At 39.3% G+C, this 19,333-nt stretch overlaps 1 pseudogene; it reads left to right on the top strand.

Moving 5' to 3' along the window:
* The first annotated feature begins 7,512 nt into the window (after window positions 1–7,512).
* LOC113837771 lies at window positions 7,513–7,664 on the top strand (annotated as a pseudogene).
* Window positions 7,665–19,333: the final 11,669 nt, after the last annotated feature.

Raw genomic sequence — 19,333 nt, forward strand, 5'->3', positions numbered from 1 at the left:
TTCCCTAGGATCCATTGGTACAGTTATTTAGGAAAGCTGAGTTTCCAGGACAATTGTTAGAATATCAAAATGATGGAAGTTTATACAGATAGAAAGGTTAACTTCTCCAAATGTCTGAAGATATGAATTAGTTAGAAGGTAGGCTCAATTCTTCTTGTAACTCAGTCTTGTCTTATAATTCTGGGAAATTTCTAATATAATTTGCTAAGATTAATATTTTAAGAAAAAGGAAAATAAAAGTTTTCATTCCTATCACCCCCTTCCTCATCTGCCAGGAAATTTTTTAACAAGACTTACTTCAGTTCATTTTCTGTTGTTTCTAGAAAGCCCTGTAGAAATATCTTCCCCAATTCAAGTATATAGGATATTTTAGTTTTATGATTTGAAGAAAAAGAAGTGTTTTTCTTACTGCCACCCTAACTAGAAATATTTTAAGTTATAGAAAGTAGTGAGATGAGCAGATGATGTTCTTTATAAAATGCGTTTTAACTTGACATTATTATGAGTTAACTTTAATAAGATCTTCATTTTATCTTCTTGTACTTTTTCTTCAACTATTTATTATTGTTTAAAAGGGCTGGGTAGAATATTATCAGTAGTCTGAAGAAAATGCCCATAACAGTGCTATTATTTCTACCACTAAAATTTGGATAATAAAATGTCTAGAAACAGGTGACCATAAAGTTTACACCACTTTAAAATGAGAGTTGTAGCAAAATTTAAGGAATTTTCAAAGGTACCTCTGTTTATGGATTCTGTGAGCTAGAGCAGACATTTACTTTTCTGACCACATAAATTCATAAAACACATTTACCTGGCTATCCTACTGGTAATAATTGGCTTTTTAGCTCTTTTGGTATCAAATTAATGAGTAATTTCATAAACATGGAAATTAATTTGGTAAATAAAGTATACTAGAGGATTCATAAAATAGTAAATATTCTTTGACATGTCATTCACACTATTAATATTTATACCATTTTATATGCATACACATCAGTAAGGTCCAAAACTGTAGAATGTCCATTTTACTTTCATGAGGTATTTTTCCTCACTTGTAATTCTCTTGGTTTATCAGTATTTCTAGTTTAATTTTATGAGAATCCACAGGCAGTACATCCATTTTGATTACTTTTAACATATAAAAATGAAACTTAAGGTTGTCTGTTCTCTGGTAATCCATGTACCACTTTTCCTGTTTTTAATAGATAAACTAGATAAAGTTAGCATACATCATCAAAATACTTTATACAGAAGATATTTCTCTGTACTTTGTACTTTTTGTATTTAGAGGTACAAAACTGTAATATGGGGAAAACATCTTTGAAAATATATAACAACTACAGGTAAACCAAAGCTAATATGTTAAAGCACTCTTGGTTATTTCATAATTTAAAGTGTTCAAAATGAGAGTTGGAAGACTGTTCTTAAGTCATTCCAAAATGCTTTCCTCTGTCAAATGACTTCATTATGTTTACAGACACCATTATTCATTGTGTTTTTACTCTTTAATGTGAAAGACCACCTTTCTCTGAAGATTCACAGTGACTGGGGGTAGAGGTGGTGATACCCTTTTCCAGTTTCAGGGTATGCCTTGGCACTGAGACTGGAGTCAGCTACCAGCTTGTCACTTATAAGGCAGGTTCAGAATTAGACAAAGGCAAGGACACTTGTGCTTTTCCAGCCTGGTTTAGAAACATGACTCAAAATATTTTTAAACTCTTAATTTTCAAGTAAGCTAAAGTAAGCTTCTTTACTTTAGACAGTTGGTAAGCATCTTGAATGACCTCAAACAAAACTAACAGTGATAAACTATCAGACACTGAAGGACAGTTCAAGCTTTATAACAACTGCTTTTTCTTTTTTAGCAAACCAGATATTATTTGAGTCTCTTGGTAAATGGGCATTTTCCCAGTGCAGTCTCACAAGCTCACCTAATTACTCTATGCCTCAGTCTCCTCACTTACCAAATTAAGATGATATACTTGTCCAACTTACTTCACAAATCTGTTGGAAAGACTTCATTAAGTAATAGATACAAAACTATTTTTAAAACATTTTGAAAAGATTTTCAAAATACCTTAAAGAGTTATTCTATTATTCAAGTCCATAAACAGGTTATTGTTTGTGTTTGTTTTGTTATTTACTGTCTGAAATGAGATAAGTAGTTTCATCCACATCAGTGTCTTGAGTGAACATATGGGTCTTTGATCGTCTCTGCAATTGCCCTCTGTTACCATCGGTTGATTACAAAACTTAGTGCTCAGGGCATGTGAGATGGCTCAGCAGGGAAAGGTGCTTGCCACCAAACCCAACACTTAGAGTCCCATCCTTGGGACCTACAAGGTAGAAGGAGAGAAACAGTTTCCACAAGTTGTTGTCTGTTATTCTGATTTCCACAAGCGTACCATCCATGGCTTACATGGCTTACACAAGTGTCTCTCTCTCTCTCTCTCTCTCTCTCTCTCTCTCTCTCTCTCTCTCTCTCTCTCTCACACACACACACACACACACACACACACAATAAATGCATAAATATTTAAAAAATATCCCCCAAGCCCTTAGTACTTGGCAGGAAAAAAAAAGAGCCAGTGGATCTGAGAAAGTGCTTCTGGTAGCAAATAAGTTTATTGTCTTGATATTATATTTTATAAAGAATGTAACAGCATCTTTTGATGATTGTACAGTACAACTTAAATGGCTTATTCAAAGCATTAATTAAATGTGAATGTGATCTGTTCAATGTTGTAAATGGGAAAATAAGCATTAGCATTGACTGTCTTGACACCACAGCATTTCCTTGGGATCTATCTTACAACATTAGTATGGTTGTGTGTGCCAGTACATCTCAGCCAATAGACTGTGGATATGAACTTTTGTGGACTGCTTCTCTGAGTCACTGGCTCAAATATTGTTTATGTTTCTTCTTATAATAAATTAATTTTTTTCAATTTTTCTTGCATTTTATTTCTTGTATAGTTCAAATGACTTCTTTTAAAATTCAAGCCCCATTTGAAGGACAAGATTGAAAGTGGTTTTTTTGTGGTTATATATTTTTAGTGTAAGATGAAAATTCCTGCCATAGCATGAGAAATTTAAGAATGCTAAGATTGAGCCTTATAATATAACAGCTGTTCATGAAAACACTGCTTTTTTGTGTAAGAATTTGCTCAGTGTATAGAAGCCATGCTGCTGGGTACTGCCTCTAAGATTCTGTTGAATTGTCTCCGTTGTTGTGTATGACACAAAGACAAATGTAATATATACATATATGATAAATATATGATATTTATGTAGCATATATGCATAAATTCTAGATAAACATGAGTGTTATGGTGATCCATAAATATAAAATATGAGGATGACTTTAGCTTTTTGTGAACATTATATAAACATATGTTTATATAATCAAAATGAATAGCTTCTGTGATTGGAAAACATCACATGTTGAAAGGGTCATTGGAGAATATGAGCTAGATATGGGCTGTTTTTTAACTTTGCCTCTGAAGGTATTCTTTCGGTTTGCAAAGATATGACTATATAGCTTTGTTAAAGTATGATTGCTGCACAAAAACACACATGTTGAATGTGTACGATTAATGAATTTAGGCATTTGCAAATACGGTACTATCACCACAAGCAAGAAGCCACACCTCAAAAAGCTTCATTGTGTTTTATTGTTATTACTTTTTTTTCTTTTTGTGGAAGAACACAGCATGAGAACTACCTTCTTAAAGTTCATAATATTCTTTTAGCAAATGTATGCACTCTGTTGGGTAGCAGATCTCTCCAATGTACACAGTATAAAGTTGAACTATCATACCCATCTAGCAACAGTGGTTTTCTCCCTAGCCACTGACAACTGGTGTCTGTCTGTGTCTATGAGTTTGATTATTTTAGATACCTCATGTAAGTGCTGATAGCAGTAGCAGCTTCCTTCTTTTGGAAGTTGTTTAATATTCCATTGCATGTATATACTATGTTTTCTTTATTCATTTAGATTCTTTTCCTATTGCAGCTGTTAGGAATGCTATTGTAATGAGCATAGAAGTGTAGTTGTTTTTTAAACATCTTGATTTTATTTATTTTGGCTACATTCCCAGAAGGATCATATGTTAGTTTTTTTTTTTTTTAATCTTGGGGGCTATGGTGACTGACTGTCCTCTAGGCCAAGAAGCTGCCGTCTTGGGGCATTCAGCTATGCCCCTTGCAAAAAAGCCTTCCTAGCTGGGCTTGTTGACAGTTTGCATCCCCACCACTCTCCAGCTCCAACTGAATTCCCTACCAACTGGCAACTTTGCTTGTGGCCTGGTGGAGGGAGTAGAATATATATGTATATGTCTATATCTATACATACACATTGTGTATGTGTTTCGGGGAAGACTAAATCAGAGCTGCATATATGCAGTTAAGAGGAAAGCCCTTATATGTTCTGGTTAAGGCCTTCCAGGTACAGCAGATTGAGGGAAGAGTACCCAAACCCCTCTCAGTAACCCCTACCTCTTCTCTGTACATAACCAACACACAAAAAAATCTCAGTGGTGGTTTTAGACTTTTTGTCTTGTATTACCTTGTTTGGATATTTTGCTTTTGTCTTATTGGTTTTTTGCTTGCATATTATGGCTTCCAATTTTGTGTTTTTATAGGTTCTGGTCACACACACACACATGTGTCTGTGTATTTTTCTTGTGCTCTTTTTATTCTGTTTCTTTTTCTGAAGAGAGAAAGAAAAGGAATGGAGTTGGGAGGGTGAGGAGATGGGGAGGATCTGGGAGGGAATTGGGGAAAAGGAATCTGTGATCAGAATATATGAAAACAGACTTATTTTCAATAAAAATGTGGGTTTTTAAATAAAAAGACTAGGAATAAGGTGAGGAGAGTAGATATTCTCCCTATGACCATATTTCTTTGTATTTCTCTTATAGAAGATTAGTTTTTTCTAAGTAACAAAAGTTATAAAGACTGCTGAAAGTGGTGGGACATGTCTTTAATCTCAGCACTTGAGGCAGAGGCAAGCTCTGGTCTACATAGCAAGTCACAGGCTAACTAGGGATGCACAGTGAGAACATATTATACATACTTATGGTGAGGTGTGTAATATTTTAATATAGGTATCCACTGTGTAATGTTCATATAAAAAATAACCAGTCTATCTCCTCAAACATTTATTTCCTTATGATGAAAACAGTCATAATCTTATTTTCCTAGCTATTTTGTAATGCACAGTACACAGTAGTCACCCGTGCAATAGAATACCAGAAATTACTTCTCATATCTAACTATAACTTAAGGGTATATATGTTTTAGGAATATCTTTGCAACTGAAAAAGCACTCAGACATGTCAATCATATGTTGTAATTAAATGAATAACTTTCTAGGCAGATTCTCTTTTTCAGGGAAAGATACTTCATAGCAGCAGAACTTGGTATGTAAGGATCATCCAGAAACCTTTAGCCCTTCTTTCCCAGTGTACAACAAGCACAGGCAGATGAGGTCCCTGATAGGCAAAGATGGTTATTTTTTTGAACAGCCATGTTCTAGACCATGGCTGTGTCTAACCTGTTTGTCACATACAGCAAATATAACCTTGCAGGGGCCAGCACAAAATGGTAAAATTGTAAACTTACTTAAAGCATTATGAGTCGGGTTTTTCCTTGCTATTTTTCTAAATTAATTGCATGGCTCTCAAGCATGAACTTTGTGTGTGACAGTGTTGTTTTACATCAACAGGTTGGGCACACCTACTAGGAAATGCCTTTACTTATTACCTCATTGTATTTTCTATGCAGATTATTATGTTTCCAGCAGTGCTGGTTTGAGCAGAGTTTGGAACTGGGACCATCTTTGAGGCATGTACAACAGTAGCATCTCTAAAGGAGATGATGAGAAAACTTTCAACAATGACTATAGTATGCCAACTCCTTGTGCAGGGGACGAATTTCAGGGTTTGCTGCCCTCCAAAGAAAAGATGTGTGGAGACAGACTTGAAAAGTCAATGTGCTTTTCCTCCCTCCCACCTCCCATCCTGAATTAATTTTCTCTCCCATTGATGAGTTTCTGATTGAAACCTGATTAGCTTACTTCCTAGAATCCTGGTAATACCATCCTCTTTATACATCTGCATTATGCATACTGGTTTAATTTCTTATCAGTTTGCTTCTGATCTTAATTACCTGAAGTCTACAGATAATGAGTCTGCTTTAGGAGTGATAGCTCTCATGAAACAAAACAGGATGTAACATTTCTATTTCGGGACAATGTTTCAAGACCATCTCCCATTACCACCACCATAGCACTGAGAAGGGCACTCTCCTGTTACCTTCTCCTACCAAGAGGACTTTCCTAAATGGAGTGGCAGAATTGACATCCTCTCTAGTAACTAGAAGTATCTAGCACACATCTGTACAATTATTTTCAAGCCAATGGGGATACTGTTTTATGTGCTAGGCTCTGTAGTCAGAGGAACCATCATAGTCCTCCTAGTCTACACCACAAACAAGAATTAAAAATGGAAAACAGGGCTGGGCATTGGTGGCGCACGCCTTTAATCCCTGTGCTTGGGAGGCAGAGGCAAGTGGATTTCTTTGAGTTCCAGGCCAGCCTGGTCTACAGAGTGAGTGCCAGGATAGGCTCCAAAGTTACACAAAGAAACCCTGTCTGGAAAAACAAAACAAAAACAATGGAAAACAGAACCAATAGCATTTCAGGTGAACTTGAAAGACACTCACTGTGGGGCTGGAGAGAAGGCTCAGCAGTTGGGAGCATTGATTGTTCTTCCAGAGGACCTGGGTTCAATTCCAACACCCACATGAGAGCTCACAATTGTCTGTAACTCCAGTTCCAAGGGATATGACACCTTCACAGATGTACATGCAGACAAAACATTTAAAATGCATGCAAAATAAAAATAAGTTATTCAAAAAAGACTCACTGTGATTGAAACCATATTGACTATTGTTCTATGAGGCAATTTCTCTGTTGGAATAGTTTCTTCTGTCTACTAAGAGCTCCCATTGTGGACAAACACAGCTTGGTTAAGCCATATTTTGTATTGCCATATTTTAATTTCAGCTCACAGGCCCCCAAATGGTTCACTACCCACCTAGACCATTAGTCTCTCCCTTAAGTGTCCTATGAACAAAATTTATTGCAAGAGAGAAGCAAAGTGTTTTATTGTTTCCTCCAACCTCCATGTGGCCCTCTAGTTAGCTGGTGTGACACACGTGAAAGGATTCTTTCCCACACTTTAGAAAGATGCAAGAAGTTTCAGTTTTTAAAAGAATATATGACCTGCACTTACATTTCTTAAAGTATTTCTGGTGAGTATTTCCTGTATGTATTTCTTCTGTCACTATTTGGACTTACAACATCAGTGGGGAAAAGGGTTTGGCCACTTCTACTGGAGAGTAAATCTTTCACCCGTGAAAGGCCTAAGTGTGGCCTAATCCTGGACTTCAAATCTGATCTTGACTCTGAACTTGTCTTTATTAAAGCATGGGCACAGCTCAAGGACAGCACAAGTGATGCCATGATCGTGAAGACGTTCTCCCCAGGGGGAGGCTTATTCATTGTACTACAGTTGTGCTGAACCCTATGGTGTCCCAAAATGTGGGAAAGTCGACTGCATAATTTATGGCAGTGGAGGTCTGTTTGTTCTCTCCACTACTAAATATATTTATAAAGAAAATATAGAAAAGGCCCAGGAAGTGTATCAAGGCAGAGTGGTCTTCACCCACAAATGTCATGCTTTTCACCCAGTACTATGGGTTACATTGAAAACAAATTCCTTGGAGGGATACTATTACAGCCGAGATATAGCAAGGAGAGCCTAGGCCCTCCCCCAAATGATATGACAGACTTTGAAGGTCCCCTGTGGAGGGCCTCACTATCCCTGGGGAGGAGTTGGGGGGTTGGTGGGGAACATGGGTGGATGGGAGGGGGAAGAGAATAGGGGTATGGATATGTAAATATGAGTAGTAATTAAGGAATGAAAAAAAAAACAAATTCCTATTTCTCTGCCTGAATGTTGACCTCATTTCCTAGGTTTTAGAACTCCTGGGAATTTGTTTATATCCCATTTTCTACCTTTCACATTGAATTTATTTTCTCCTTTCTCTGGAGAACTGATTCTAAAGGAAAAAGATAAGCAAGATTTCTATTAAGCCCCAAAGAACTATTTAAGTATGCAGGGCTGTTTGTACCCTGACAGAGCTGCCTGGAATTAAAGGATAAAACAAATATTATTAAGGCCCCAATATCTAGAATGCCATGTCTTTAGATATCACTCGTATTTAGCATTTAATAGTAATGAATGCTATTATATCTACACTGGTCTATCATGTGTGGCAGCCACTGAGCATATGAAATGTGTCTACTTCAAACTGAAATGTGTAATATAAAACATGAATATCCTAAAAATTGTAGAACTAAAACAAAGTAATGGAAATATTAACAAGTATTAACTTTACATTGGATGATAGGATGAAGTCAGATACTTGAAATTTACTGGCCTAAATAAGAGGAATTAATAATATTAATTTTACTTCATTTAATAAAATTAATTCACCTCTTCCAAATTACTGTTCGTTGTGATTACTAGGGCATTTAGAATTGCCAACTTGGCTCCCTTCCGTGGTCTGTGTTAGAGTGTACAGAGCTTCTTTGAATGCGTCACCTGGTGAATACTGTCCTGAAAACCTACGTTTATTGATTTCTAAAATTTATTCTTCTCTTACATGATGGTAGCCCCCCTTCTACTCCTCCCAAACCCCTCACCCACCTCCCTTCTCCCTTCCCCCTTAGATCCACTCCTGTTCTGTTTATCTTCTGAAAAGAGCAGGCTTTTTTATTATTTTGTGGGAGGGAATTTAATACATTATTGCAAGGTGTTTTGATCAAATCTATCCCCCACTCCTCACTATTTCTCCATTATCCTTGCTGTAATGTTGACTGGCTTGATCTTGTACAGATCTTGTGCATGCAGTCACAACAACTGTGACTTTGAAGCCCTATGCTTTTCAAGCAACACTTTTGCAGCACTTCTCCACAACTTCTGGCTCTTACAATCTTCCTGCTACTGCTTCAGCAGTGATCCCTGAGCCACTGGGGTAATGGATATGACCAAATGTCCCATTTAGAGCTGAGTGCTCCACAGTCCCTTATTCTCAACATCAATTGATTGTGAATCTCTGTGTTAATTGCCATCTACTGCAAAAACAAAAACCTCTAAAGATGGTTGAGAGATGTACTAATCTATGGGTATAGGATGTATTTAAAGGGTAGTTTGATAGCATTTAGCAAAAGAATGGTAGTAGGTTCTCCCTTAGGGCCCATGACCTCTTCTTCAGCCATAAGTTCTTGATAAGATTTACAATACAGGACATGAGTTCCATCCTGTGTAGTAGGTCTTAAATCCAATCAGGAAGTGGTCTTAGTGGCCTTTATAACATTTGTGCCATGATTACACTTGGTTTTTTACTATTTCTTGGATATTGTGAATAGTGCTATAGTGAACATGAGAATGCAGAGATCTCTTTGAAATGCTGATTTTAGTTCCTTAGTTATATACTCAGTAGTGGAACTGCTAGATCATATGGTAGTTTTATTTTTTTAAATTGGGGAAACTTCTATATTGTTTTCCATAGTGGTTGAGCTAATTTGCATTACCAGCAATAGTGTACAAGGGTTACCCTTTCTCCATATCCTAGCCAATGCTTAATATCTTTTTAAAAATGCATTAATCTTCTTATTGAAGTGAAGTAATAATTCATTGTGGTATTGATTTGCCTTTTCCTGAGTATTAATGATGTTGAGTATTTTCTCATGTACCTGTTGTCCATTTGTATGCCTTTTAAGAATTATCTCTTTATTTTTTTTTTGAGACAGGGTTTCTCTGTGTAGCTTTGGAGCCTATCCTGGCACTCTCTGGAGACCAGGCTGGCCTCCCGAACTCACAGAGATCCGCCTGCCTCTGCCTCCCAAGTGCTGGGATTAAAGGTGTGCGCCACCAATGCCCGGCCAGAATTATCTCTTTAAATCCATGCCCATTTGACATTGGATTGTCCAACTGCTGTTGAGTTTTTAGAATCTCATATATTTTGGATATCAACATGTTGTCAGATGTAGTCAAATGTGATCTCATTCTGTATGTAGGTTGTCTCTGCACTGTGTTAAACATTTCCTTTGTTGTACTAAAGCATTTACATTTGATGTAATCCCACTTGTATACTTTTGTTTTCATTGTATGTAATTTGGAAGTTCTTGTCCCAAAAATCTTGCTAATTTCAATATTGTGAAGCATTTCCTTTATGCTTTATTCTAGTAGTTTGATAAAGTCATGTCTTATAATAAAGTCCAACATTCATATGCATGTGGATATACAGTTTTTCTAACACAATTTGTTAAAGGGGCTGTTTCTTTTCCACAGCACATTTTTTGTCACTTTTGGTGAGAAGTCAATTGGTGATAGATAAATGAGTTTACTTCTAGACTCTCTGTTCTTTCCCAGTGGGCTGCGTGTCTATGTTTATTTCAATCCAATGCTAATTTGACTACTATAGCATTATAATATCTTTTAAAGTCAGGTATCTAGCATACTATCTCCTGCTTTGTTCTTGTTGCTCAGAAAGTCTTTGGAGATTGGGAGTTGTTATGGTTTCATATAAGTTTTAGACAATTTTTTTACTACTTCTGAAAAAAGCCACTATAATTTTGAGAGAAATTGTGTTCAATCTATAATTGGTTTTGTAAGGGACTTTTAAATGATATTGATTCTTCTAATCCATAAATAAGCTTTCTGGTCCTTTGGCATTCTCAAGTGCTTCTTGGATAATCCCCAATATCATAATACTTGCTTCTTTAGTAGTGTCTCCTAAAGTACAAGTAAGCCTTATTCATTCCTCCTTTTTGTCTACTTCTTCAAAAACCATGTTTTCAAATGCTTTATATTCTAGGCTACTTACTTCTTGTCTATTCTATTCAGATATTATATCACATTTTAAAAATTTCCTAAATTTATTTTTCATCTCAATACCTTCTATTTGACTTTTAAATTGCTCCTATATTTTTTGTTAAGTTTCTTTTATTTTTTTACAACATTGGTGCATTTCTCTGTTTCCTTCAAGCTTATTTAGTTTCCTTAAAACAACTGTTTCAAGTTCTCTGAGGTTACTCTCACACCAGTGACTGCCTGAACAGTTTCTGATATCTTAGTTGAGTACTAGATGAGGCCATGGTTTTCTGAAAGCTTGTTGGTATATGACATCATCTGGTACTGAAGAACTAGGTATTGTGTATGCTTCTCTTTCAAGAAATTGTAAGGAGTCTTATTCATTTGCTTTATCCTTGCACTGTATAGTGCTAAGGTACAGAACTGGCACAAGTCTACAAATAGTGTGTTGTCATTGTTTCAGTAGTATAGGCAAATTCGAGCATCTCCCAAATTTTCCATTAAAAAACAAGCAATAGGGCCTTGTCTGCAGTTACTGGCTTGTGGTTAGACTTTAAGAATCATTGTGGATCAACTAACCCCAAGCTCCTGTGGCCACAAAAGCCATAAAGCTGTGCCATTCTCTGAAACCACTGCCCAACAAGACTGGAACAACAATGGGTTAGGAACAAGAGCTAGGCTTCAAAGAGTTGCCAATTACTTAGACTCATAACCTGGGACTGCTGGAACCAGGCAAAAGTGATGGAATGGAAGTTCATTAGACATAGGCTGCATACCTTCCCTTAGCATTGGAACTGCACCACAGGCTCTAACCTCAGGCAGAACTGGGGCGGGGGATACAAGACTTCATGTTTGACTTCAGCAGCTGAGCCAGTTCCAAGGCAAACACTTGTATGCTTTAATTACTTGGTGTTATTCCTTAGTGAGTGGAGCCATGCACAATATCTTGTTGCCTAAACTTGGTATATTGTTAGTAAAGGCAGAACATTGGTCACCTTTGCTTGTACTTTGTATTAAGCTAGATTTTGCCTGAATTTCATGAGTTATGAGGATCTACAAAGTCATCACAGGTAGCAGTGATGCAGGCCAAATCACAAATCTGTCCCACTTGATGCACAGTATGGTTCTGGGATTAGTCCTGGGACAGTTCAAGATTCTTGTATGTGACTACTGCTCTAGCAATAGCTGTACTGGCCAAAGTTGGGAGTGAGTGGTGGAGACAGTCCCCTGGCCACAAAAGCTGGTGCTAAGCTGGGTCACATCTATATATCAGCCACAGGGGCTTGGACATACTCTCAAGCATAGAACATGTCCCCAAGCCTACTCTATGGATGGAACTGATACAGTTGAAACTCTGGCCTTTCCTATAGGTAAATAGATTTCCATCTTATCATTGGTTTACAAACTGAGCTTTGGACTACCTACACAACCTTCATTTTTAAATTAAATCTCGGTCTCACATTGAGCCTGCTACTGGACTCAAAGACAAATGACTGTCCTAGATTCCCTACCTCAGCTGGTGGCGTTCTGCTCCCCATTCTACTGCTTGAGGTTGGGTGGGGGCTAGTTAATGGGGGTGGTCTCTGTTGCCTGCTATACACTGTTAAAGAGTGGCTCAATTTTCAGCTACTTCCCTAACAGCAGGCCTGGGATTTTTCGCAGTAGAGTTTCACTGTGACATGCCAAATCCTGGATTTCAAGTCTACACCTAGGGTCAATTTTCTCTTTTCCCCAAATGGGAAGTGTTTCTCTCTGGGATTTTCTTAGCGATGGAGGAAAGCTGTATGGGTTTGAATGAGAAATGTACAATATAGGCTTCCGTGTTTGAACACTTAGTCCCTGGTCCATGCTGTGTTTGAGGAGGTTTAAGTACTGCAGCCTTTTCAGAGGAAGCCTGGCACTAAGAGCCTTAGGACCAGCCTTTGAAATTAAAAGCCTCAATCATTTTCAGTTCATTCTCTCTGCTTCATGCATATGTTTGAAGATGTGAGCTCTTGGCTGTCTGTTTCTGCTGCCATAGCTACTAGCTGTCATTCATGCTAGCTGCTATGCATTCCTACCATGATGGACTCTTTTTAAAAATTTATTTTACATACCAACCACAGTTTCTCCCTACCCCAACCCACCCCCATCCACACCTCAGAAAGGGTGAGGCCTCCCATGGGGAGTCAATAAACCTTGGCACATTCAGTTGAGGCAGGATCAAGTCCCTCTCCCCTACATCAAAGTTGAGCAAAGCATCCCACCATAGGGGATGGACTTCAAAAGGCCAGCCCATGATGGACTCTTTTTATTTATTTATATTTTTTATTTGAATTAGAAACAAGATTGTTTTACATATCAATACCAGTTCCCACTTCCTCTCCTCCACCCCTACTGCCCCCAACTAAATCCCTACCTATCACATATCCTTTCTGCTCCCCAGGGAGGGTAAGGCCTTCCACAGGGTGTCATCAGACTCTAATTTCCTTTGGGATGGGGCCTAGGCACACCCTCGTGTGTCTTGGCTCAGGGAGTATCCCTGTATGTGGACTGGGCTCCCAAAGTTCACACCTATGCTAGGGATAAGTACTGAACTATTACAGGAGGTCCCGTAGATTTCTGAGGTTTCCTCATTGAAACCCATGTTCCTTGGGTCTGGATCAGTTCCATGCTGGTATCCCAGCTATCAGTCTGGGGACCAAGAGCTCCCCGTTGTTCAGGTCAGCTGTTTCTGTGGGTTTCACCATCCTAGTCTGGGCCCCTTTGCTCATCACTCATTGTTCTCTGCAACTGGATTCCAGTTCAGTTCGGTGATTAGTTGTGGGTGTCTGCTTCTACTTCCACCAGCTGATGGATGAAGGCTATAGGATGGCATATAAGACAGTCATCAATCTCATTATCAGGGGAGGACATTTAAGGTAGCCTGTCCTCTGTTGCTTAGATTGTTAGCTGGTGTCATCTTTGTAGATCTCCAGACATTTCCCTAGTGCCTGATTTCTCTCTACACCTAAAATGTTTCCCTCTATTATGGTATCTCCTTTCTTGTTTTCTTCCCCCGACTCAACCTTTCTGCTCCCTCATGTCCTCCTCACCCCTCCTCTTCCCCCCTTCTCATTCTCCTAGCTCCCTCACCCCACCTCCCTTGCTCCCAATTTCCTCAGGAGATCTTGTCCCTCTCCCCTTCTCCAGGGGACCATATATGTCTCTCTTAGGGTCCTCCTTGTTTACTAGCTTTTCTGGCAGTCTGAATTGTAGGCTGGTATTCCTTTATGTCTAAAATCCACATATGAGTGAGTTTGTCTTTTTGTGATTGGGTTACCTCACTCAGAATGATTTCTTCTAGTTGTGTCCATTTTCCTGCAAATTTCAAGATTCCATTGTTTTTTCTGCTGATTAGTACTCCATTGTGTAAATGTACCACATTTTCTCTATCCATTCTTCAGTTGAGGGGCACCTAGGTCGCTTCCAGCTTCTGGCTATTACAAATAGTGCTGCTATGAACATCATTGAACAGATGTCCTTGTTGTATGAATGTGCATCTTTTGGGTATATGCCTAAGAGTGGAATTGTTGGATCTTGTAGTAAATTGATTCCTATTTTCCTGAGGAGTCTCCATACTTATTTCCAAAGTGGCTGTATAAGGTGTCACTCCCACCACCAGTGGAGGAGTGGACTCTTAAGACTCAAAACATAAGCTCAAATAAATTCTTCCTTTTATAAGCTTCTTTGGTCACAGCATTTGATCAAGCAACAGAAAAGTAACTGCTGCAAAGGGAGTGGTGGGGGAACATTTTTGCTTCCCAATTTTGTCTGCAAGTCTTTCAATTTGTTATACTATAAGCAGTTCTACGTGGTGCATCTGGGGAGAGATTGCCTGAAGATTTATTCAGCTGTCATCTTGCTTGGCCCATTAAAGGATACATAACCCGATTTTTAAAATAGGGAGTTCTCAAAAGAAAAAATACCAATGGCAATGAATATTTTTAACGTGTTCAACATCCTTAATTATCAGGGAAATGTAAATTAAACTGCTTTGAGATTTATATCACCCCAGTCAAAAGATCAAGAAAACGGCTGACAACAAATTCTGGCCAGGATGTTTGTGGGCGTGAAAACAAGGGAAGCTACTGTGGAAGTCAAGGTGGATGTTTCCCAGAAAGCTATAAATGTATCTACCACAGCAGCTAGCTATAAAAGTCCTGGGCATATACATAAAGGACTCTGTATCCTACTATAGAGACACTTGCTTATCCATGTTTGTTCCTGCTCTGTTGCAATAGAAACAGTCTAGATGTCCATCAATTCATGAATGGATAATGAAAATATGGTACCTATATACAGTGGGATTTTATTAAGCTATAAAAAATGAAATGATAAAGTTTGCAGGACAATGGATAGAGCTGAAAAATATTAAACTGAATGAGGTAATACAGGCCCAGAAAGATGAACATCACAAGAAGAATCCTTCCTTCTAAATTTATACATGTTATATGATAGTAAATATGTGTAGAGGCCAGAAAAACACAAAGAGGTTCTTGAGAGGGGCAAAAAAAGATGCTTTAAGCAATATAGGTAGGGAGGGTTATAGTATGCATGTGACATAGAAGAGGTAGGGAAAATACTGGGAGTGGAAGAATATAACCAAGGATGGGGGCAGAGAGACAGGAAAGTAGAGAAAGTGGTGGGGGAGGAGTCATCAAAACCGAGTGCTCATTGAAAAGCTATGAGGAAACCTGATACTTTGTGTGCTAATTTAAAAACAAAAGTTATAGAAAAAGGAAAGAACCAGATACCTTTGGTATCTGGCCTTTCACAATGACTTCCCTGCTCTCCTTTCACTGAGAAGACAGCCACCATGAATACAAAAGACACTGTGACCTCATATCATAGAACACCTAAATCTCTTGGGCAGGGAAGTTCCCTCCTTCCCTCCCTCCCATTCTGTCTCTTGTTTGTCTGTCACACACAAATATACACAAGTATTCCCCCTTTCTCCCCTCCCCCTTTCCCTCTCTCTTCTTCCTTCCTCCTCCCCTCTCGACTGCCAACTCCTGCCAGCAGCTGGTTCTAAAGTCAGCCTCTGGTGAGGTCTTACTGGTCTGCTTTCTTAGTCTTATCTCATTTACTTTGTGTAGGTCATGGTACCAGACATCCCCTGTTCTGCCCCATGGACTCAACTCCTCCCTGCAGAGGGTAGCAGCTTCATATCAACTCCTCCCTGCAGAGGGCCTGCAGCTTTACATCCTATCCTCCCTGGGTAATGCTGGGCTTAGGGTGGGCTTAGGGATCCCATGTGTCCTCACCAAAGGGCTGACTTCCCTTCATTCATGAAAATTTGGGATCTATATGGGGCAGAGGCTCGTCTATTAGAGGGTCACTAACAGAAAGGGGCACAAGATCCCTTAAATTAGATGTTCTCTGGGAGAGGCCATCAAGGCTCAAAGGCCTTTCTATCAACCTCACCATTTCTGTCTTCTTTCATCACAATTCATTTTTCTTATTTATCTAATTACATTTTTAAATGTAACATCTTGACAATTCCTTATGCACTGTGAACATATCTGCTCCCTATCCCCCCTTTTTCATCCTCTTCCTTCTACTATTGACCACCTTTCCTATTATACCCCTTCCTACTTTCATGACCTTATTCCACTGGCAAAGCTGAACTAGAGTTCCTTGTATCAGCATACATACGGAGTTATTTACAAAACCATGAATAACTTCCCTGTGACAATGCAGAAGAAAATGATAGCCCGTCCCTAGGCAATCATTAACTTTCAATAGCTAGCACCCTCAGGGAAGGGTAGGACCTCATGTGCCAAACACACAGGCGCACTGACCTCTCCTCTTTCACATTCTCCCTCTGGGTGGGGCAGATCCCAGGTCCTAGGCATCCCATGCCGAAAGTGTTCTCTTGAACTGGGGAGCAAGCAACTCAGTCCTAGACAGTTGACTTTTGATATGTGAAGCCAGAGCCAAGGGAAATGACAAGGGTTCTGTTCACAACAAAGCTTCAATGTCAAGCTCATGACTTCCACTCTGAAAATTAGGGTTTTTTTCCAGGTCTGGATGGAAGAGAACATTTGGCTTTCTTTCAAATATTCTAGCCCCCATTACTTCTTTCCATTCCCCAAGTCCAGGTTGATGATAACTTAAGGTGACTAAGAGACAACATTAAACACTGAAATGAAGAAAGGTTCACTCAAATGTATCTTAAGATAGGATTATCGCCCTTAGTACAACTACATAGAAACAGGTCACTGGCCCCAAGGCTCTGATCCATAAGCGTCACAGGAATTCAGCCATCTTAATCCTGAATACAATGTAGTGAGAAAGGAACAGTGAAGTTAAGTAACTTGCCCAAAGACACACAGCTGCTAAATGCCAACTAGGGCCAAGACTACAGCCTGGCTCTAGGAACTGTGCTCTAATCCACTGAGCTCTTCTCTAGCCCTTTGTTCTCCCACTGTGCCTCTAGAGTGATGCACAATGAAGAACTGCAGGAACGGAGTGTTTAGACATGGGAGGCCCAAGAGATCCGCTCCCAGTGCATTGCTTGGAAGGTAATGGAGTACCCTATTCAAGAATCAAATGCATGTGGAGGGAGACTACACTAATTGGTTTTCCATCAGTGAAGCTCCTCCTCCCTAAATAGCCTTTAACCTGCTACTGTGAAGTCCTAATCCTTACCTTGGGTCCCTTTGGAATGCCACACTCTTCCATTTACCTAGTGTTGTACAGTCCAGAACTCCACTACTTGCTACTTGGTAACATCTTCTGCTTGCCATTTACCCTGCTCTGCACAGTTCACCACATGGCTCTGTGCACTGCTGAGGTGAGTTCAGATGCTACCTCATATGGCTGATGCCCTCAACTAGACTCAGACGTCCTAGAAGACAAGGAACATACCCTGTATCAGGTTTTCAGGCCCATATTCCCTAACACTGTAGGGACACACATGGAGCTGCTCAGTATAGAAAGATGAAATCGTTTTCATGTGTTCTATTACTTTCTCTCATTGCTCTGTTTGCTTATTCTCTTTACCTTGATATTTTGCATTCAACCTCTTGCTTCTTTTATAGTTCACATATATCCTTTGTGCTTGGAACTACACCGCGTGGGTTGATATTTAACATGTGCAGTTCCCTGCAGATCGACTTTGTCTAGGACTGGTCACACATGCATTGCGTGTGTATTTGCACAAATATAAAATGTAGCCACTAAAATATATGTGCAGCAGTTACTATTTGTCAACTCCTAAAAATTAGAATGTGTTTGCTGGATGCAGTGACACACACTTGTGATCCAAATTTTCCTCAGAAGCTGAGATGTGAGAATCATTCTGTAACTGGAGTTTAAGGCCATCCTGGACAAAGTAACCAGACCCTATCTTAACCAACCACCACCACAAGAAAAAAAAATGGATGCACACTCAAAAATTGCCTGTTAATCCCATTTTGTCTATGGTCTGGTTTTGGTACATGAAGCACAAGTTTACATACATGGCAAAACACTATGTCTTAAGTATTTTCTTTTTGTCTCTTTATTCACCCCAGTTCTATAATGTTTTTCAAGTGTGTGGTTTTGCAAGTGCTCCCTCAGAGGTTGTATTCTCCATGGCCAGCAGGTGGCAGTGTTTGCTCATCCAGACCGAGGCCCTCTCCTGGTCTTAGCACTCTGGCTGCAGGTGTTTAGACTGTTGTTTTGGAAGTTGCCCAAGTTCTTGTCAGTTTTCTTTCTCTGTGACTGGCTATTTATTTTCCTCCACTTTTCATCACCACCACTGCTTCTCTTACCTCTAAAAACCCATCCAACCACACCCTAAAAGATGTGCTTTGTAGACGGCAGCTTTCCATAAAGCAGTTGGAGGTTTATCCACCCCTCACGCACCTACCCGCGGAGGTACGAACAAGAAATCAGGATTTAAAATGAACCAGTTTGTAAAACATGAAAAGTTATGCATTGTATTCTGAAAGATCAGGAAAAGGGAAGTCCCAGCTATCCTGCCAACACTCACCCCCTGCAAATCCAGCGTAGACTGTGGTGGTCAGAGGTGTTGCTCTGTCACTACATTCAGACTTGCCCCCATTTCAGGGTTCTTTTTAGAGAATTTATCCCAGAAGCATGTGGCCAATACGCAACAAGACAAAATGCATTGGCTTGCCCAGGAAGGGCATGTTAGTATAGTCTCAGTTAGTCCACGATGCATTTAGCTGCCCTTCAGAAGGCACTGTCTTGTCACCAGCTCCTCTCCCTCGCTGTGGGAGCAATAACAATGCTGTAACAGCAGTAGCTGCCATTAATGAGCTCATGCTACGTGTTGGGCAGCTGCACATTCATATACATCACCTCATTTGATCCTCAGAGTAGGCGGATACCGTTATGTATGTGGCAAGCACAGT

This window comes from Cricetulus griseus, chromosome X (assembly GCF_003668045.3).
Source record: "Cricetulus griseus strain 17A/GY chromosome X, alternate assembly CriGri-PICRH-1.0, whole genome shotgun sequence".
NCBI lineage: Eukaryota > Metazoa > Chordata > Mammalia > Rodentia > Cricetidae > Cricetulus > Cricetulus griseus.